The sequence below is a fragment of the Palaemon carinicauda genome, chromosome 43 (genome assembly GCF_036898095.1).
Source record: "Palaemon carinicauda isolate YSFRI2023 chromosome 43, ASM3689809v2, whole genome shotgun sequence".
NCBI lineage: Eukaryota > Metazoa > Arthropoda > Malacostraca > Decapoda > Palaemonidae > Palaemon > Palaemon carinicauda.
The window spans coordinates 58,166,991-58,190,660 of NC_090767.1; the positions used below are offsets into that span (position 1 = coordinate 58,166,991).

The 23,670-nt window shown below is 37.7% G+C and overlaps 1 protein-coding gene across 1 annotated transcript in view; it reads left to right on the forward strand.

The window, feature by feature from the left end:
* Positions 1-21,171, forward strand: part of LOC137633606 (uncharacterized) — a 97,552-nt gene extending 76,381 nt beyond the window's left edge. Inside the window, exons 4-5 of the mRNA XM_068365871.1 lie at positions 400-499; positions 21,009-21,171. The gene's annotated coding sequence lies outside the window, so the exon portion shown is untranslated. The remainder of the gene's footprint in view (positions 1-399; positions 500-21,008) is intronic.
* The last annotated feature ends 2,499 nt before the right edge of the window (positions 21,172-23,670 follow it).

Below are 23,670 nucleotides of genomic sequence, written 5' to 3' on the forward strand. Positions count from 1 at the left end.
CTTCACGGTAGTTAAGGTAGAAGCTCGATTTGAAATTCCTGTGTAATTTGTTGAAAAAAAAAAATTAGTTTTGCTAAAGGTATGACTTAGAAATGGGACTAAATTTAGATGGATGCCTTTTTAATTGTTTAGTGAAAGTGATGTCCTAAAGTAGATTAATAAAATAACAAAAGGATATTTGTGAAGTTAAAAATTGGTAATGCATTAAGGCAGGATCCTATTTCTAGTTGCCATTAGAAATTCCAGTTCACCAAGTAGACCTATACAAAAATTAGCAAAGATCGGTTTGCGCTATGGAACTAAATATTAAATATTAAGAAATATTTTATATCAAGATATTTTAATTGTTCTTCTGTAGTTTTTAAATAAGAAAATTATTTTATTTTCATTTTTTTATAGGTATTGGACTGAAATGATGGACGGCTTCTGCTCTTCGTCAACTGAAGACCAAAGTCGTGTGAAACTCGAGGCTGACTTCATCGTATAAACCTATAGAATGGTGAGTATTGAGTGTCATTTAAGGAGAGAGAGAGAGAGAGAGAGAGAGAGAGAGAGAGAGAGAGAGAGAGAGAGAGAGAGAGAGAGAGAGAGAGAGAGAGAGATTTTCTCTTGCCTCGATACTCCGTTTCTCAATACTCCCAGTTTCTTTTGCCTCAATATTCCGTTTCTCTGGCCTCAATACTCCCAGTTTCTCAATACTCCCAGTTTCTCAATACTCCCAGTTTCTCAATACTCCCAGTTTCTCAATACTCACATTTTCTCTTGCCTCAATACTCCCAGTTTCTCAATACTCACAGTTTCTCTTGCCTCAATACTCACAGTTTCTCAATACTCACATTTTCTCTTGCCTCAATACTCCCAGTTTCTCAATACTCACATTTTCTCTTGCCTCAATACTCCCAGTTTCTCAATACTCACATTTTCTCTTGCCTCAATACTCACAGTTTCTCTTGTCTCAATACTCCCAGTTTCTCAATACTCACATTTTCTCTTGTCTCAATACTCCCAGTTTCTCTTGCTTCAATACTCCCAGTTTCTCAATACTCACATTTTCTCTTGCCTCAATACTCCCAGTTTCTCAATACTCACAGTTTCTCTTGTCTCAATACTCCCAGTTTCTCAATACTCACATTTTCTCTTGTCTCAATACTCCCAGTTTCTCAATACTCACAGTTTCTCTTGCCTCAATACTCACAGTTTCTCAATACTCACAGTTTCTCAATACTCACAGTTTCTCAATACTCACAGTTTCTCTGGGCCCAATACTCCCAGTTTCTCAATACTCACAGTTTCTCTTGCCTCAATACTCACAGTTTCTCAATACTCAGTTTCTCTTGTCTCAATACTCCCAGTTTCTCAATACTCACATTTTCTCTTGCCTCAATACTCCCAGTTTCTCAATACTCACAGTTTCTCAATACTCACAGTTTCTCTTGCCTCAATACTCACAGTTTCTCTTGCCTCAATACTCCCAGTTTCTCAATACTCACAGTTTCTCAATACTCAGTTTCTCTTGTCTCAATACTCCCAGTTTCTCAATACTCACATTTTCTCTTGCCTCAATACTCCCAGTTTCTCAATACTCACAGTTTCTCAATACTCACAGTTTCTCTTGCCTCAATACTCACAGTTTCTCTTGCCTCAATACTCACAGTTTCTCTTGCCTCAATACTCCCAGTTTCTCAATACTCACAGTTTCTCTTGCCTCAATACTCCCAGTTTCTCAATACTCACAGTTTCTCTTGCCTCAATACTCCCAGTTTCTCAATACTCACAGTTTCTCTTGCCTCAATACTCACAGTTTCTCTTGCCTCAATACTCCCAGTTTCTCAATACTCACAGTTTCTCAATACTCACAGTTTCTCAATACTCAGTTTCTCTTGTCTCAATACTCCCAGTTTCTCAATACTCACAGTTTCTCTTGCCTCAATACTCCCAGTTTCTCAATACTCCCAGTTTCTCAATACTCACATTTTCTCTTGCCTCAATACTCCCAGTTTCTCAATACTCACAGTTTCTCTTGCCTCAATACTCACAGTTTCTCAATACTCACATTTTCTCTTGCCTCAATACTCCCAGTTTCTCAATACTCACATTTTCTCTTGCCTCATTACTCCCAGTTTCTCAATACTCACAGTTTCTCTTGCCTCAATATTCCCAGTTTCTCAATACTCACATTTTCTCTTGCCTCAATACTCCCAGTTTCTCAATACTCACATTTTCTCTTGCCTCAATACTCCCAGTTTCTCAATACTCACATTTTCTCTTGCCTCAATACTCCCAGTTTCTCAATACTCACATTTTCTCTTGCCTCAATACTCCCAGTTTCTCAATACTCACAGTTTCTTTTGTCTCAATACTCTTATTTTCTCAATACTCACATTTTCTCTTGTCTCAATACTCCCAGTTTCTCTTGCTTCAATACTCCCAGTTTCTTCAATACTCACATTTTCTCTTGCCTCAATACTCCCAGTTTCTCAATACTCACAGTTTCTCTTGTCTCAATACTCCCAGTTTCTCAATACTCACATTTTCTCTTGTCTCAATATTACCAGTTTCTCAATACTCACAGTTTCTCTTGCCTCAATACTCACAGTTTCTCAATACTCACAGTTTCTCAATACTCACAGTTTCTCTTGCCTCAATACTCCCAGTTTCTCAATACTCACAGTTTCTCTTGCCTCAATACTCCCAGTTTCTCAATACTCACAGTTTCTCTTGCCTCAATACTCACAGTTTCTCTTGCCTCAATACTCCCAGTTTCTCAATACTCACAGTTTCTCAATACTCAGTTTCTCTTGTCTCAATACTCCCAGTTTCTCAATACTCACAGTTTCTCTTGCCTCAATACTCCCAGTTTCTCAATACTCACAGTTTCTCAATACTCACAGTTTCTCTTGCCTCAATACTCCCAGTTTCTCAATACTCACATTTTCTCTTGCCTCAATACTCCCAGTTTCTCAATACTCACAGTTTCTCTTGCCTCAATACTCACAGTTTCTCTTGCCTCAATACTCCCAGTTTCTCAATACTCACATTTTCTCTTGCCTCAATACTCCCAGTTTCTCAATACTCACAGTTTCTCTTGCCTCAATACTCCCAGTTTCTCAATACTCACAGTTTCTCTTGCCTCAATACTCACAGTTTCTCAATACTCACAGTTTCTCTTGCCCCAATACTCACAGTTTCTCAATACTCAGTTTCTCTTGTCTCAATACTCTCAGTTTCTCAATACTCAGTTTCTCTTGTCTCAATACTCCCAGTTTCTCAATACTCACATTTTCTCTTGCCCCAATACTCCCAGTTTCTCAATACTCACAGTTTCTCTTGCCTCAATACTCAGTTTCTCAATACTCACAGTTTCTCTTGCCTCAATACTCACAGTTTCTCAATACTCAGTTTCTCTTGTCTCAATACTCACAGTTTCTCTTGCCTCAATACTCACAGTTTCTCAATACTCACAGTTTCTCTTGCCTCAATACTCACAGTTTCTCAATACTCAGTTTCTCTTGTCTCAATACTCACAGTTTCTCTTGCCTCAATACTCACAGTTTCTCAATACTCACAGTTTCTCTTGCCTCAATACTCACAGTTTCTCAATACTCAGTTTCTCTTGTCTCAATACTCACAGTTTCTCAATACTCAGTTTCTCTTGTCTCAATACTCCCAGTTTCTCAATACTCTCATTTTCTCTTGCCTCAATACTCCCAGTTTCTCAATACTCACAGTTTCTCTTGCCTCAATACTCACAGTTTCTCAATACTCACATTTTCTCTTGCCCCAATACTCCCAGTTTCTCAATACTCACAGTTTCTCAATACTCACAGTTTCTCTTGCCTCAATACTCCCAGTTTCTCTTGCCTCAATACTCCCAGTTTCTCAATACTCACAGTTTCTCAATACTCACATTTTCTCTTGCCCCAATACTCCCAGTTTCTCAATACTCACAGTTTCTCAATACTCACAGTTTCTCTTGCCTCAATACTCCCAGTTTCTCAATACTCACATTTTCTCTTGCCTCAATACTCCCAGTTTCTCAATACTCACAGTTTCTCTTGCCTCAATACTCACAGTTTCTCTTGCCTCAATACTCCCAGTTTCTCAATACTCACATTTTCTCTTGCCTCAATACTCCCAGTTTCTCAATACTCACAGTTTCTCTTGCCTCAATACTCCCAGTTTCTCAATACTCACAGTTTCTCTTGCCTCAATACTCACAGTTTCTCAATACTCACAGTTTCTCTTGCCCCAATACTCACAGTTTCTCAATACTCAGTTTCTCTTGTCTCAATACTCTCAGTTTCTCAATACTCAGTTTCTCTTGTCTCAATACTCCCAGTTTCTCAATACTCACATTTTCTCTTGCCCCAATACTCCCAGTTTCTCAATACTCACAGTTTCTCTTGCCTCAATACTCAGTTTCTCAATACTCACAGTTTCTCTTGCCTCAATACTCACAGTTTCTCAATACTCAGTTTCTCTTGTCTCAATACTCACAGTTTCTCTTGCCTCAATACTCCCAGTTTCTCAATACTCACAGTTTCTCTTGCCTCAATACTCACAGTTTCTCAATACTCAGTTTCTCTTGTCTCAATACTCACAGTTTCTCTTGCCTCAATACTCACAGTTTCTCAATACTCACAGTTTCTCTTGCCTCAATACTCACAGTTTCTCAATACTCAGTTTCTCTTGTCTCAATACTCACAGTTTCTCAATACTCAGTTTCTCTTGTCTCAATACTCCCAGTTTCTCAATACTCTCATTTTCTCTTGCCTCAATACTCCCAGTTTCTCAATACTCACAGTTTCTCTTGCCTCAATACTCACAGTTTCTCAATACTCACATTTTCTCTTGCCCCAATACTCCCAGTTTCTCAATACTCACAGTTTCTCTTGCCTCAATACTCCCAGTTTCTCAATACTCACAGTTTCTCTTGCCTCAATACTCCCAGTTTCTCAATACTCACATTTTCTCTTGCCTCAATACTCACAGTTTCTCAATACTCTCATTTTCTCTTGCCTCAATACTCCCAGTTTCTCAATACTCACAGTTTCTCTTGCCTCAATACTCACAGTTTCTCAATACTCACATTTTCTCTTGCCCAATACTCCCAGTTTCTCAATACTCACAGTTTCTCTTGCCTCAATACTCAGTTTCTCAATACTCACAGTTTCTCTTGCCTCAATACTCACAGTTTCTCAATACTCAGTTTCTCTTGTCTCAATACTCACAGTTTCTCTTGCCTCAATACTCACAGTTTCTCAATACTCACAGTTTCTCTTGCCTCAATACTCACAGTTTCTCAATACTCAGTTTCTCTTGTCTCAATACTCACAGTTTCTCAATACTCAGTTTCTCTTGTCTCAATACTCCCAGTTTCTCAATACTCTCATTTTCTCTTGCCTCAATACTCCCAGTTTCTCAATACTCACAGTTTCTCTTGCCTCAATACTCACAGTTTCTCAATACTCACAGTTTCTCTTGCCTCAATACTCAGTTTCTCAATACTCACAGTTTCTCTTGCCTCAATACTCACAGTTTCTCTTGCCTCAATACTCAGTTTCTCAATACTCACAGTTTCTCAATACTCAGTTTCTCTTGTCTCAATACTCCAGTTTCTCAATAATCACAGTTTCTCAATACTCAGTTTCTCTTGTCTCAATACTCACAGTTTCTCAATACTCAGTTTCTCTTGTCTCAATACTCCCAGTTTCTCAATACTCACATTTTCTCTTGCCTCATTACTCACAGTTTCTCTTGCCTCAATACTCAGTTTCTCTTGTCTCAATACTCCCAGTTTCTCAATACTCATATTTTCTCTTGCCTCATTACTCACAGTTTCTCTTGCCTCAATACTCAGTTTCTCTTGTCTCAATACTCACAGTTTCTCAATACTCACATTTTCTCTTGCCTCATTACTCACAGTTTCTCTTGCCTCAATACTCAGTTTCTCTTGTCTCAATACTCACAGTTTCTCAATACTCAGTTTCTCTTGTCTCAATACTCCCAGTTTCTCAATACTCTCATTTTCTCTTGCCTCAATACTCCCAGTTTCTCAATACTCACAGTTTCTCTTGCCTCAATACTCACAGTTTCTCAATACTCACAGTTTCTCTTGCCTCAATACTCAGTTTCTCAATACTCACAGTTTCTCTTGCCTCAATACTCACAGTTTCTCTTGCCTCAATACTCAGTTTCTCAATACTCACAGTTTCTCAATACTCAGTTTCTCTTGTCTCAATACTCCAGTTTCTCAATACTCACAGTTTCTCAATACTCAGTTTCTCTTGTCTCAATACTCACAGTTTCTCAATACTCAGTTTCTCTTGTCTCAATACTCCCAGTTTCTCAATACTCACATTTTCTCTTGCCTCAATACTCCCAGTTTCTCAATACTCACAGTTTCTCTTGCCTCAATACCCCCAGTTTCTCAATACTCACAGTTTCTCAATACTCAGTTTCTCTTGTCTCAATACTCCCAGTTTCTCAATACTCACATTTGCTCTTGCCTCAATACTCACAGTTTCTCAATACTCAGTTTCTCAATACTCAGTTTCTCTTGTCTCAATACTCCCAGTTTCTCAATACTCACATTTTCTCTTGTCTCAATACTCCCAGTTTCTCTTGTCTCAATACTCCCAGTTTCTCAATACTCACAGTTTCTCAATACTCAGTTTCTCTTGTCTCAATACTCCCAGTTTCTCAATACTCACATTTTCTCTTGCCTCAATACTCCCAGTTTCTCAATACTCACAGTTTCCCAATACTCAGTTTCTTTTGTCTCAATACTCCTAGTTTTTCAATACTCCCAGTTTCTCTTGTCTCAATACTCACAGTTTCTCTTGTCTCAATACTCCCAGTTTCTCAATACTCACATTTTCTCTTGCCTCAATACTCACAGTTTCTCAATACTCACAGTTTCTCAATACTCAGTTTCTCTTGTCTCAATACTCCCAGTTTCTCAATACTCACATTTTCTCTTGCCTCAATACTCACAGTTTCTCAATACTCACAGTTTTTCTTGCCTCAATACTCCCAGTTTCTCAATACTCACAGTTTCTCTTGCCTCAATACTCCCTGTTTCTCAATACTCACAGTTTCTTAATACTCACAGTTTCTCTTGTCTCAATACTCCCAGTTTCTCAATACTCACAGTTTCTCTTGCCTCAATACTCACAGTTTCTCAATACCCAGTTTCTCTTGTCTCAATACTCCCAGTTTCTCAATACTCACAGTTTCTTTTGCCTCAATACTCCCAGTTTCTCAATACTCACAGTTTCTCTTGCCTCAATACTCTCAGTTTCTCAATACTCACATTTTCTCTTGCCTCAATACTCACAGTTTCTCAATACTCACAGTTTCTCAATACTCAGTTTCTCTTGCCTCAATACTCCCAGTTTCTCAATACTCACAGTTTCTCTTGCCTCAATACTTCCCAGTTTCTCAATACTCACATTTTCTCTTGCCTCAATACTCCCAGTTTCTCAATACTCACAGTTTCTCAATACTCACAGTTTCTCTTGTCTCAATACTCCCAGTTTCTCAATACTCACAGTTTCTCTTGCCTCAATACTCTCAGTTTCTCAATACTCACATTTTCTCTTGCCTCAATACTCACAGTTTCTCAATACTCAGTTTCTCTTGTCTCAATACTCCCAGTTTCTCTTGTGTCAATACTCCCAGTTTCTCAATACTCACAGTTTCTCTTGCCTCAATACTCTCAGTTTCTCAATACTCACATTTTCTCTTGCCTCAATACTCACAGTTTCTCAATACTCAGTTTCTCAATACTCAGTTTCTCTTGTCTCAATACTCCCAGTTTCTCAATACTCACATTTTCTCTTGTCTCAATACTCCCAGTTTCTCTTGTGTCAATACTCCCAGTTTCTCAATACTCAGTTTCTCTTGTCTCAATACTCCCAGTTTCTCAATACTCACATTTTCTCTTGTCTCAATACTCCCAGTTTCTCTTGTGTCAATACTCCCAGTTTCTCAATACTCAGTTTCTCTTGTCTCAATACTCCCAGTTTCTCTTGTGTCAATACTCCCAGTTTCTCAATACTCACAGTTTCTCTTGCCTCAATACTCTCAGTTTCTCAATACTCACATTTTCTCTTGCCTCAATACTCACAGTTTCTCAATACTCAGTTTCTCAATACTCAGTTTCTCTTGTCTCAATACTCCCAGTTTCTCAATACTCACATTTTCTCTTGTCTCAATACTCCCAGTTTCTCTTGTGTCAATACTCCCAGTTTCTCAATACTCAGTTTCTCTTGTCTCAATACTCCCAGTTTCTCAATACTCACATTTTCTCTTGCCTCAATACTCCCAGTTTCTCAATACTCACAGTTTCTCAATACTCAGTTTCTCTTGTCTCAATACTCCTAGTTTTTCAATACTCCCAGTTTCTCTTGTCTCAATACTCACAGTTTCTCTTGTCTCAATACTCACAGTTTCTCTTGTCTCAATACTCCCAGTTTCTCAATACTCACATTTTCTCTTGCCTCAATACTCACAGTTTCTCACTACTCACAGTTTCTCTTGCCTCAATACTCCCAGTTTCTCAATACTCACACTTTCTCTTGCCTCAATACTCCCTGTTTCTCAATACTCACAGTTTCTTAATACTCACAGTTTCTCTTGTCTCAATACTCCCAGTTTCTCAATACTCACAGTTTCTCTTGCCTCAATACTCACAGTTTCTCAATACTCAGTTTCTCTTGTCTCAATACTCCCAGTTTCTCAATACTCACATTTTCTCTTGCCTCAATACTCCCAGTTTCTCAATACTCACATTTTCTCTTGCCTCAATACTCCCAGTTTCTCAATACTCACATTTTCTCTTGTCTCAATACTCCCAGTTTCTCAATACTCACAGTTTCTCTTGTCTCAATACTCACAGTTTCCCAATACTCAGTTTCTCTTGTCTCAATACTCACAGTTTCTCAATACTCAATTTTCTCTTGCCTCAATACTCACAGTTTCTCAATACTCACAGTTTCTCTTGCCTCAATACTCACAGTTTCTCTTGCCTCAATACTCACAGTTTCTCTTGCCTCAATACTCCCAGTTTCTCAATACTCACAGTTTCTCAATACTCAGTTTCTCTTGTCTCAATACTCCCAGTTTCTCAATACTCACATTTTCTCTTGCCTCAATACTCACAGTTTCTCAATACTCACAGTTTCTCTTGCCTCAATACTCACAGTTTCTCTTGCCTCAATATTCCCAGTTTCTCAATACTCACAGTTTCTCTTGCCTCAATACTCCCAGTTTCTCAATACTCACAGTTTCTCTTGCCTCAATACTCCCAGTTTCTCAATACTCACAGTTTCTCTTGCCTCAATACTCACAGTTTCTCTTGCCTCAATACTCCCAGTTTCTCAATACTCACAGTTTCTCAATACTCAGTTTCTCTTGTCTCAATACTCCCAGTTTCTCAATACTCACAGTTTCTCTTGCCTCAATACTCCCAGTTTCTCAATACTCACAGTTTCTCTTGCCTCAATACTCCCAGTTTCTCAATACTCACATTTTCTCTTGCCTCAATACTCCCAGTTTCTCAATACTCACAGTTTCTCTTGCCTCAATACTCACAGTTTCTCTTGCCTCAATACTCCCAGTTTCTCAATACTCACATTTTCTCTTGCCTCAATACTCCCAGTTTCTCAATACTCACAGTTTCTCTTGCCTCAATACTCCCAGTTTCTCAATACCTACAGTTTCTCTTGCCTCAATACTCACAGTTTCTCAATACTCACAGTTTCTCTTGCCCCAATACTCACAGTTTCTCAATACTCAGTTTCTCTTGTCTCAATACTCTCAGTTTCTCAATACTCAGTTTCTCTTGTCTCAATACTCCCAGTTTCTCAATACTCACATTTTCTCTTGCCCCAATACTCCCAGTTTCTCAATACTCACAGTTTCTCTTGCCTCAATACTCACAGTTTCTCAATACTCACAGTTTCTCTTGCCTCAATACTCACAGTTTCTCAATACTCAGTTTCTCTTGTCTCAATACTCACAGTTTCTCAATACTCAGTTTCTCTTGTCTCAATACTCCCAGTTTCTCAATACTCACATTTTCTCTTGCCTCAATACTCCCAGTTTCTCAATACTCACAGTTTCTCTTGCCTCAATACTCACAGTTTCTCAATACTCACAGTTTCTCTTGCCTCAATACTCACAGTTTCTCAATACTCACAGTTTCTCAATACTCAGTTTCTCTTGTCTCAATACTGCCAGTTTCTCAATACTCACAGTTTCTCAATACTCAGTTTCTCTTGTCTCAATACTCACAGTTTCTCAATACTCAGTTTCTCTTGTCTCAATACTCCCAGTTTCTCAATACTCACAGTTTCTCTTGCCTCAATACTCCCAGTTTCTCAATACCTACAGTTTCTCTTGCCTCAATACTCCCCAGTTTCTCAATACTCACAGTTTCTCAATACCCAGTTTCTCTTGTCTCAATACTGCCAGTTTCTCAATACTCACAGTTTCTCAATACTCAGTTTCTCTTGTCTCAATACTCACAGTTTCTCAATACTCAGTTTCTCTTGTCTCAATACTCCCAGTTTCTCAATACTCACATTTTCTCTTGCCTCAATACTCCCAGTTTCTCAATACTCACAGTTTCTCAATACTCAGTTTCTCTTGTCTCAATACTCCCAGTTTCTCAATACTCACATTTTCTCTTGCCTCAATACTCACAGTTTCTCTTGCCCCAATACTCCCAGTTTCTCTTGCCTCAATACTCCCAGTTTCTCAATACTCACATTTTCTCTTGCCTCAATACTCCCAGTTTCTCAATACTCACAGTTTCTCTTGCCTCAATACTCCCAGTTTCTCAATACTCACAGTTTCTCAATACTCACAGTTTCTCTTGCCTCAATACTCACAGTTTCTTAATACTCCCAGTTTCTCTTGTCTCAATACTCCCAGTTTCTCAATACTCACATTTTCTCTTGCCTCAATACTCCCAGTTTCTCAATACTCACAGTTTCTCTTGCCTCAATACTCACAGTTTCTCAATACTCCCAGTTTCTCTTGTCTCAATACTCCCAGTTTCTCTTGTCTCAATACTCCCAGTTTCTCTTGTCTCAATATTCACAGTTTCTCTTGTCTCAATACTCCCAGTTTCTCAATACTCACATTTTCTCTTGCCTCAATACTCCCAGTTTCTCAATACTCACAGTTTCTCAATACTCAGTTTCTCTTGTCTCAATACTCCCAGTTTCTCAATACTCACATTTTCTCTTGCCTCAATACTCCCAGTTTCTCAATACTCACAGTTTCTCAATACTCACAGTTTCTCTTGCCTCAATACTCACAGTTTCTCAATACTCAGTTTCTCTTGTCTCAATACTCCCAGTTTCTCAATACTCACATTTTCTCTTGCCTCAATACTCCCAGTTTCTCAATACTCACAGTTTCTCTTGCCTCAATACTCCCAGTTTCTCAATACTCACATTTTCTCTTGCCTCAATACTCCCAGTTTCTCAATACTCACAGTTTCTCTTGCCTCAATACTCCCAGTTTCTCAATACTCACAGTTTCTCTTGCCTCAATACTCACAGTTTCTTAATACTCAGTTTCTCTTGTCTCAATACTCCCAGTTTCTCAATACTCACATTTTCTCTTGCCTCAATACTCCCAGTTTCTCAATACTCACAGTTTCTCAATACTCACAGTTTCTCTTGTCTCAATACTCCCAGTTTCTCAATACTCACAGTTTCTCAATACTCAGTTTCTCTTGTCTCAATACTCCCAGTTTCTCAATACTCACAGTTTCTCTTGCCTCAATACTCACAGTTTCTCAATACTTAGTTTCTCAATACTCAGTTTCTCTTGTCTCAATACTCCCAGTTTCTCAATACTCACATTTTCTCTTGCCTCAATACTCCCAGTTTCTCAATACTCACAGTTTCTCAATACTCACAGTTTCTCTTGCCTCAATACTCACAGTTTCTCAATACTCACAGTTTTTCTTGCCTCAATACTCACAGTTTCTCAATACTCAGTTTCTCTTGTCTCAATACTCCCAGTTTCTCAATACTCATATTTTCTCTTGCCTCAATACTCCCAGTTTCTCAATACTCACAGTTTCTCTTGCCTCAATACTCCCAGTTTCTCAATACTCACATTATCTCTTGCCTCAATACTCCCAGTTTCTTCAATACTCACAGTTTCTCTTGCCTCAATACTCCCAGTTCCTCAATACTCACAGTTTCTCAATACTCACAGTTTCTCTTGTCTGAATACTCCCAGTTTCTCAATACTCACATTTTCTCTTGCCTCAATACTCACAGTTTATCAATACTCACATTTTCTCTTGCCTCAATACTCCCAGTTTCTCAATACTCACAGTTTCTCTTTGCCTCAATACTCACAGTTTCTCAATACTCACATTTTCTCTTGCCTCAATACTCCCAGTTTCTCAATACTCACAGTTTCTCTTGGCCCAATACTCACAGTTTCTCAATACTCACAGTTTCTCTTGCCTCAATACTCACAGTTTCTCAATACTCACAGTTTCTCTTGCCTCAATACTCACAGTTTCTCAATACTCACAGTTTCTCTTGCCTCAATACTCACAGTTTCTCAATACTCACATTTTCTCTTGCCTCAATACTCACAGTTTCTCAATACTGACATTATCTCTTGCCTCAATACTCACAGTTTCTCAATACTCACATTTTCTCTTGCCTCAATACTCCCAGTTTCTCAATACTCACAGTTTCTCTTGCCTCAATACTCCCAGTTTCTCAATACTCACATTTTCTCTTGCCTCAATACTCCCGTTTTCTCAATACTCACAGTTTCTCAATACTCACAGTTTCTCTTGTCTCAATACTCCCAGTTTCTCAATACTCACATTTTCTCTTGCCTCAATACTCACAGTTTGTCAATACTCAGTTTCTCAATACTCAGTTTCTCTTGTCTCAATACTCCCAGTTTCTCAATACTCACATTTTCTCTTGTCTCAATACTCCCAGTTTCTCTTGTCTCAATACTCCCAGTTTCTCAATACTCACAGTTTCTCAATACTCAGTTTCTCTTGTCTCAATACTCCCAGTTTCTCAATACTCACAGTTTCTCTTGCCTCAATACTCCCAGTTTCACAATACTCACAGTTTCTCAATACTCAGTTTCTCTTGTCTCAATACTCCTAGTTTTTCAATACTCCCAGTTTCTCTTGTCTCAATACTCACAGTTTCTCTTGTCTCAATATTCCCAGTTTCTCAATACTCACATTTTCTCTTGCCCCAATACTCCCAGTTTCTCAATACTCACAGTTTCTCTTGCCTCAATACTCACAGTTTCTCAATACTCAGTTTCTCTTGTCTCAATACTCACAGTTTCTCAATACTCAGTTTCTCTTGTCTCAATACTCACAGTTTCTCAATACTCACAGTTTCTCTTGCCTCAATACTCACAGTTTCTCAATACTCACAGTTTCTCTTGCCTCAATACTCACAGTTTCTCAATACTCAGTTTCTCTTGTCTCAATACTCACAGTTTCTCAATACTCAGTTTCTCTTGTCTCAATACTCCCAGTTTCTCAATACTCACATTTTCTCTTGCCTCAATACTCCCAGTTTCTCAATACTCACAGTTTCTCTTGCCTCAATACTCACAGTTTCTCAATACTCACAGTTTCTCTTGCCTCAATACTCACAGTTTCTCAATACTCACAGTTTCTCAATACTCAGTTTCTCTTGTCTCAATACTCCAGTTTCTCAATACTCACAGTTTCTCAATACTCAGTTTCTCTTGTCTCAATACTCACAGTTTCTCAATACTCAGTTTCTCTTGTCTCAATACTCCCAGTTTCTCAATACTCACATTTTCTCTTGCCTCAATACTCCCAGTTTCTCAATACTCACAGTTTCTCAATACTCAGTTTCTCTTGTCTCAATACTCCCAGTTTCTCAATACTCACATTTTCTCTTGCCTCAATACTCCCAGTTTCTCAATACTCACAGTTTCTCTTGCCCCAATACTCCCAGTTTCTCTTGCCTCAATACTCCCAGTTTCTCAATACTCACTTTTTCTCTTGCCTCAATACTCCCAGTTTCTCAATACTCACAGTTTCTCTTGCCTCAATACTCCCAGTTTCTCAATACTCACAGTTTCTCAATACTCACAGTTTCTCTTGCCTCAATACTCACAGTTTCTTAATACTCCCAGTTTCTCTTGTCTCAATACTCCCAGTTTCTCAATACTCACATTTTCTCTTGCCTCAATACTCCCAGTTTCTCAATACTCACAGTTTCTCTTGCCTCAATACTCACAGTTTCTCAATACTCCCAGTTTCTCTTGTCTCAATACTCCCAGTTTCTCTTGTCTCAATACTCCCAGTTTCTCTTGTCTCAATACTCACAGTTTCTCTTGTCTCAATACTCCCAGTTTCTCAATACTCACATTTTCTCTTGCCTCAATACTCCCAGTTTCTCAATACTCACAGTTTCTCAATACTCAGTTTCTCTTGTCTCAATACTCCCAGTTTCTCAATACTCACATTTTCTCTTGCCTCAATACTCCCAGTTTCTCAATACTCACAGTTTCTCAATACTCACAGTTTCTCTTGCCTCAATACTCACAGTTTCTCAATACTCAGTTTCTCTTGTCTCAATACTCCCAGTTTCTCAATACTCACATTTTCTCTTGCCTCAATACTCCCAGTTTCTCAATACTCACAGTTTCTCTTGCCTCAATACTCCCAGTTTCTCAATACTCACATTTTCTCTTGCCTCAATACTCCCAGTTTCTCAATACTCACAGTTTCTCTTGCCTCAATACTCCCAGTTTCTCAATACTCACAGTTTCTCTTGCCTCAATACTCACAGTTTCTTAATACTCAGTTTCTCTTGTCTCAATACTCCCAGTTTCTCAATACTCACATTTTCTCTTGCCTCAATACTCCCAGTTTCTCAATACTCACAGTTTCTCAATACTCACAGTTTCTCTTGTCTCAATACTCCCAGTTTCTCAATACTCACAGTTTCTCAATACTCAGTTTCTCTTGTCTCAATACTCCCAGTTTCTCAATACTCACAGTTTCTCTTGCCTCAATACTCACAGTTTCTCAATACTTAGTTTCTCAATACTCAGTTTCTCTTGTCTCAATACTCCCAGTTTCTCAATACTCACATTTTCTCTTGCCTCAATACTCCCAGTTTCTCAATACTCACAGTTTCTCAATACTCACAGTTTCTCTTGCCTCAATACTCCAGTTTCTCAATACTCACAGTTTCTCTTGCCTCAATACTCCCAGTTTCTCAATACTCAGTTTCTCTTGTCTCAATACTCCCAGTTTCTCAATACTCATATTTTCTCTTGCCTCAATACTCCCAGTTTCTCAATACTCACAGTTTCTCTTGCCTCAATACTCCCAGTTTCTCAATACTCACATTATCTCTTGCCTCAATACTCCCAGTTTTTCAATACTCACAGTTTCTCTTGCCTCAATACTCCCAGTTCCTCAATACTCACAGTTTCTCAATACTCACAGTTTCTCTTGTCTGAATACTCCCAGTTTCTCAATACTCACATTTTCTCTTGCCTCAATACTCACAGTTTCTCAATACTCACATTTTCTCTTGCCTCAATACTCCCAGTTTCTCAATACTCACAGTTTCTTTTGCCTCAATACTCACAGTTTCTCAATACTCACATTTTCTCTTGCCTCAATACTCCCAGTTTCTCAATACTCACAGTTTCTCTTGGCCCAATACTCACAGTTTCTCAATACTCACAGTTTCTCTTGCCTCAATACTCACAGTTTCTCAATACTCACAGTTTCTCTTGCCTCAATACTCACAGTTTCTCAATACTCACAGTTTCTCTTGCCTCAATACTCACAGTTTCTCAATACTCACATTTTCTCTTGAATCAATACTCACAGTTTCTCAATACTGACAGTTTCTCTTGCCTCAATACTCACAGTTTCTCAATACTCACATTTTCTCTTGCCTCAATACTCCCAGTTTCTCAATACTCACAGTTTCTCTTGCCTCAATACTCCCAGTTTCTCAATACTCACATTTTCTCTTGCCTCAATACTCCCGTTTTCTCAATACTCACAGTTTCTCAATACTCACAGTTTCTCTTGTCTCAATACTCCCAGTTTCTCAATACTCACATTTTCTCTTGCCTCAATACTCACAGTTTGTCAATACTCAGTTTCTCAATACTCAGTTTCTCTTGTCTCAATACTCCCAGTTTCTCAATACTCACATTTTCTCTTGTCTCAATACTCCCAGTTTCTCTTGTCTCAATACTCCCAGTTTCTCAATACTCACAGTTTCTCAATACTCAGTTTCTCTTGTCTCAATACTCCCAGTTTCTCAATACTCACAGTTTCTCTTGCCTCAATACTCCCAGTTTCACAATACTCACAGTTTCTCAATACTCAGTTTCTCTTGTCTCAATACTCCTAGTTTTTCAATACTCCCAGTTTCTCTTGTCTCAATACTCACAGTTTCTCTTGTCTCAATATTCCCAGTTTCTCAATACTCACATTTTCTCTTGCCTCAATACTCACAGTTTCTCAATACTCACAGTTTCTCAATACTCAGTTTCTCTTGTCTCAATACTCCCAGTTTCTCAATACTCACATTTTCTCTTGCCTCAATACTCCCAGTTTCTCAATACTCACAGTTTCTCTTGCCTCAATACTCCCAGTTTCTCAGTACTCACATTTTCTCTTGCCTCAATACTCCCAGTTTCTCAATACTCACAGTTTCTCAATACTCACAGTTTCTCTTGTCTCAATACTCCCAGTTTCTCAATACTCACATTTTCTCTTGCCTCAATACTCACAGTTTCTCAATACTCAGTTTCTCTTGTCTCAATACTCCCAGTTTCTCAATACTCACATTTTCTCTCGTCTCAATACTCCCAGTTTCTCTTGTCTCAATACTCCCAGTTTCTCAATACTCACAGTTTCTCAATACTCAGTTTCTCTTGTCTCAATACTCCCAGTTTCTCAATACTCACATTTTCTCTTGCCTCAATACTCCCAGTTTCTCAATACTCACAGTTTCTCAATACTCAGTTTCTCTTGTCTCAATACTCCTAGTTTTTCAATACTCCCAGTTTCTCTTGTCTCAATACTCACAGTTTCTCTTGTCTCAATACTCCCAGTTTCTCAATACTCACATTTTCTCTTGCCTCAATACTCACAGTTTCTCAATACTCACAGTTTCTCAATACTCAGTTTCTCTTGTCTCAATACTCCCAGTTTCTCAATACTCACATTTTCTCTTGCCTCAATACTCACAGTTTCTCAATACTCACAGTTTCTCTTGCCTCAATACTCCCAGTTTCTCAATACTCACATTTTCTCTTGCCTCAATACTCCCTGTTTCTCAGTACTCACAGTTTCTTAATACTCACAGTTTCTCTTGTCTCAATACTCCCAGTTTCTCAATACTCACAGTTTCTCTTGCCTCAATACTCACAGTTTCTAAATACCCAGTTTCTCTTGTCTCAATACTCCCAGTTTCTCAATACTCACAGTTTCTCTTGCCTCAATACTCCCAGTTTCTCAATACTCACAGTTTCTCTTGCCTCAATACTCCCAGTTTCTCAATACTCACATTTCCTCTTGCCTCAATACTCACAGTTTCTCAATACTCACAGTTTCTCAATACTCAGTTTCTCTTGTCTCAATACTCCCAGTTTCTCAATACTCACATTTTCTCTTGCCTCAATACTCACAGTTTCTCAATACTCACAGTTTCTCTTGCCTCAATACTCCCAGTTTCTCAATACTCACATTTTCTCTTGCCTCAATACTCCCAGTTTCTCAATACTCCCAGTTTCTCAATACTCACAGTTTTTCTTGTCTCAATACTCCCAGTTTCTCAATACTCACATTTTCTCTTGCCTCAATACTCACAGTTTCTCAATACTCAGTTTCTCAATACTCAGTTTCTCTTGTCTCAATACTCCCAGTTTCTCAATACTCACATTTTCTCTTGTCTCAATACTCCCAGTTTCTCTTGTCTCAATACTCCCAGTTTCTCAATACTCACAGTTTCTCAATACTCAGTTTCTCTTGTCTCAATACTCCCAGTTTTTCAATACTCACATTTTCTCTTGCCTCAATACTCCCAGTTTCTCAATACTCACAGTTTCCCAATACTCAGTTTCTTTTGTCTCAATGCTCCTAGTTTTTCAATACTCCCAGTTTCTCTTGTCTCAATACTCACAGTTTCTCTTGTCTCAATACTCCCAGTTTCTCAATACTCACATTTTCTCTTGCCTCAATACTCACAGTTTCTCAATACTCAGTTTCTCTTGTCTCAATACTCCCAGTTTCTCAATACTCACATTTTCTCTTGCCTCAATACTCACAGTTTCTCAATACTCACAGTTTTTCTTGCCTCAATACTCCCAGTTTCTCAATACTCACATTTTCTCTTGCCTCAATACTCCCTGTTTCTCAATACTCACAGTTTCTTAATACTCACAGTTTCTCTTGTCTCAATACTCCCAGTTTCTCAATACTCACAGTTTCTCTTGCCTCAATACTCACAGTTTCTCAATACCCAGTTTCTCTTGTCTCAATACTCCCAGTTTCTCAATACTCACATTTTCTCTTGCCTCAATACTCCCAGTTTCTCAATACTCACAGTTTCTCTTGCCTCAATACTCCCAGTTTCTCAATACTCACATTTTCTCTTGCCTCAATACTCCCAGTTTCTCAATACTCCCAGTTTCTCAATACTCACAGTTTCTCTTGTCTCAATACTCCCAGTTTCTCAATACTCTCATTTTCTCTTGCCTCAATACTCACAGTTTCTCAATACTCAGTTTCTCAATACTCAGTTTCTCTTGTCTCAATACTCCCAGTTTCTCAATACTCACATTTTCTCTTGTCTCAATACTCCCAGTTTCTCTTGTGTCAATACTCCCAGTTTCTCAATACTCACAGTTTCTCAATACTCAGTTTCTCTTGTCTCAATACTCCCAGTTTTTCAATACTCACATTTTCTCTTGCCTCAATACTCCCAGTTTCTCAATACTCACAGTTTCTCAATACTCAGTTTCTCTTGTCTCAATACTCCTAGTTTTTCAATACTCCCAGTTTCTTTTGTCTCAATACTCACAGTTTCTCTTGTCTCAATACTCACAGTTTCTCTTGTCTCAATACTCCCAGTTTCTCAATACTCACATTTTCTCTTGCTTCAATACTCACAGTTTCTCACTACTCACAGTTTCTCTTGCCTCAATACTCCCAGTTTCTCAATACTCACACTTTCTCTTGCCTCAATACTCCCTGTTTCTCAATACTCACAGTTTCTTAATACTCACAGTTTCTCTTGTCTCAATACTCCCAGTTTCTCAATACTCACAGTTTCTCTTGCCTCAATACTCACAGTTTCTCAATACTCAGTTTCTCTTGTCTCAATACTCCCAGTTTCTCAATACTCACATTTTCTCTTGCCTCAATACTCCCAGTTTCTCAATACTCACATTTTCTCTTGCCTCAATACTCCCAGTTTCTCAATACTCACATTTTCTCTTGTCTCAATACTCCCAGTTTCTCAATACTCACAGTTTCTCTTGCCTCAATACTCACAGTTTCTCAATACTCAGTTTCTCTTGTCTCAATACTCCCAGTTTCTCAATACTCACATTTTCTCTTGCCTCAATACTCCCAGTTTCTCAATACTCACATTTTCTCTTGTCTCAATATTCCCAGTTTCTCAATACTCACAGTTTCTCTTGCCTCAATACTCACAGTTTCTTAATACTCAGTTTCTCTTGTCTCAATACTCCCAGTTTCTCAATACTCACATTTTCTCTTGCCTCAATACTCCCAGTTTCTCAATACTCACATTTTCTCTTGCCTCAATACTCCCATTCTCCTTTCTTTGTCTTCTCGAGTCATTAAAATACATTAATTTTTGGGACAGTTTTAATGGTTAACATATGTATTTTGGAGCCTCATTAGCCTTTTCTCTGTTTTAATGAAACTTGTCCGTTTCACATATGTAGTGTTTTTAATGACTTAACTATTTCTTTGTTCCTATTTTTGTTTTTTAATACACATTTTGTCCCAGGTAAGACTACAGCAAATATAATATTACGTATTTAAGACTACAACAAATAACGATATGATATTGCGTATATTGTAATTATGTTCTTTAATAAGAGTTTTAGAAAGATGAAAAATACTTTATCTAAATAGGAGATAATTACATATGCAATCTAATACACTATAATATACCATTTTTCAGTAGGCCTAATGTATATCATTTACACTAGGCCTAACGTTAAATATAGGTGATGTATTATATCATTTGTAATAGGCCTTGTGTCGTTAACATGGACCAAATGGGTTATTTAAAACCAAGATAGGAACAAATATATGTTATATTGACCAACCAAAATTCCATTGATAGAAATGTTCAGTATTTATGTAATATAGTGAAATATTGCATAGTCTCTTTAATGCTATTTGTTTTGTAGTTTCTTATATGAGTCGCTTAAATGCTATTGGTTTTGTTTTGTAGTCTTAAATAGCATTTAAGAGACTACGAAACCAAAATAAATTAGACTACAAAACAGCATTTACGAGACTAGAAAACAAATGCTCTTAAATGCTACTTGTATTGTAGTCTGATTTATTTTGGTTTTGTAGTCTAAAAAACAAAACAAAAAAATGCTCTAAAATGCTATTTGTTTTGTAGTCTCTAAAATAGCATTTAAGAGACTACATAACCAAAATAAATCAGACTACAAAACAAATAGCATTTAAGAGCATTTGTTTTCTAGTCCAGTAAATGCTATTTAAGAGACTAAAAAACAAAACCAATAGGATTTAAGAGACTCGTATAAGAAACTACAAAACAAATAGCATTTTAGAGCATTTTCGTTTTGTGTTTTAGTCTCTTAAAAGGGTTAAAATGTATATTATAAAACAAATAGCATTTAATTCACTATGCAAATATTCTCAAATTTGTTAACTAATTGTGATATTTCATATGTTTCAGGTATAGGTCTAAGCAGATAACTCCGCGTTGGAGCATTCTCATACCAGAAGATTGCAAAGAGTCTGAGACAAGAGGAGGATCGTCGACACCGAAGAAATCAATCAAAAGACGCTGGTAAATCCAGGGCAAAATTACGTAACATCTGGATCCATAATTGTAAAAATTCAAAGAAAATATTATTATTTATTTTTTTATTTATTTATTTTTTTTTTTTTCGAGGCTGCGACAAAACAGTATCTCAGTTTTAAAATATTTTTGGAATAATAAAAAGTAATGATGTTTATTTTGTAATTTTATTTTGACCCACAGAAATGATACAATTGTATTCTTTTTGTACAGCAAGCAAAGATTTTGAACAATTGTAGTAGCATATATGGGTGGTATGACTGGCCAGAATTTTGAAATGGTGGCTAAAAGTTGCCAGGTAGTATATTTATTCTGAATTACTGGACATAGTCTTCAAATTCATTACTTTCCTCTATATAGGAGGGACGGCCAGGGGTCCCACCTTACTGCTTCAGTAGATTCCATCCAAGAATACAGAACTTACATCATCATCATCAGTCTGTAAAGTATATCACAGTTTACCATTAATATAGAAAATGGGCATCATGGAAAACGAGATTCAAGATCGCAGAATTACAGTTACTATACCCTCCTCATATCACTGAGGTCTGAACAAATAAATTAGTAATATACTAATTCCTATAGAGATATTGTTGCTTACCATATAACTATAAAGGGAGTACTGGAAAAATTATATACGAGGAATATTATAACAGCTAAACGTATGGTCGTTATATTGGCAAAATCAATATGCATACATTAAACATAGTAAAATTATATTAAATATGAGGAGTACAAATACATTAACTAGATAATTTGAAGAGATGAAAACATTAAACACTGAATAACAACAAAGATTATATATTTCAAGACAATTGCAAGCTGCTTTTAACTGTGTATATATGCAAATTATTTTCTTCTGGCATTATTGTGCAAATATTTTTCATAGTCTTTATATAACAATGTATGAAATATTAATAATGAATTACGAAACGTATGTTACAAAACATGGACAGTTAAATTTGAATAAGATACAAGCGAAGTACTCAAAAGCAATTGGGTTTTGGCAACTTTTTTATGTCAAAAAAAATCTGAAATTGAATGATAGTGGAAATTAAAAGCAAATATTATTGATTTTGCAATGCAATATATAAAGACGGAAGTATGTGAATGAAAACCTCTACATGAATGTGAATGACATAGACCTAGATTAGACATGGGGTCTATCATTAAGGTCTGGGCTGATTACAGTTTATTCCAATGGACGAAGAAACCAGGAAATGTTTAAAAAGCTTTAAAAAGAAACAGTGAAAGTTTAAAAAAGCTTAAGACAAAGAAATAACAGATTATTAGGTTTGTGAAAGGAACTATGAAATCTCCAATGAAGAAGACGAATCATGGTTTAAACTTGAGCATGTGGGCATTAACTTATATGTTGTTGCATTTTACCTTAGATTACCTTATAACTTCAAATTTCCTAAAATTTTAATCTATTCCAACTGCAATTACCTTACAATTGTCTTAAACATTACTTTGAAACCATGCAAATTACTCAAACTAAGGAATTGATTTACCAGATAACCAGTCAACCATGAGTCCTCTCTGTTTACCATGGGGATAAAAGTAGCAAAAAAAGACATTGAAACATCTAAGGCACCGGAGGAAGCAGCAGGGCCTACCGGAACTGCGTCACAATCGCTCGCCATTCATTCCTATTTCTAGCACGCTCTCTTGCCTCTCTCACATCTATCCTCCTATCACCCAGAGCATTCTTCACTCCATCCATCCACCCAAACCTTGGCCTTCCTCTTGTACTTCTCCCATCAACTCTTGCATTCATCACCTTCTTTAGCAGACAGCCATTTTCCATTCTCTCAACATGATCAAACCACCTCAACACATTCATATCCACTCTAGCTGCTAACTCATTTCTTACACCCGTTCTCACCCTCACCACTTCGTTCCTAACCCTATCTACTCGAGATACACCAGCCATACTCCTTAGACACTTCATCTCAAACACATTCAATTTCTGTCTCTCCGTCACTTTCATTCCCCACAACTCCGATCCATACATCACAGTTGGTACAATCACTTTCTTATACAGAACTCTCTTTACATTCATGCCCAACCCTCTATTTTTTACTACTCCCTTAACTGCCCCCAACACTTGCATCCTTCATTCACTCTTTGACGTATATCTGCTTCCACTCCACCATTTGCTGCAACGACAGACTCCAAGTACTTAAACTGATCCACCTCCTCAAGTAACTCTCCATTTAACATGACATTCAACCTCGCACCACCTTCCCTTCTCGTACATCTCATAACCTTACTCTTACCCACATTAACTCTCAACTTCCTTCTCTCACACACTCGGCCAAGCTTTTCTTCCGTGTCTGCAACCAGTACAGTATCATCCGCAAACAACAACTGATTTACCTCCCATTCATGGTCAGTCTCATCTACCAGTTTCAATCCTCATCCAAGCACTCGAGCATTCACCTCTCTCACCACAACATCAAAATACAAGTTAAACAACGATGGTGACATCACACATCCCTGTCTCAGTCCCACTCTCACCGGAAACCAATCG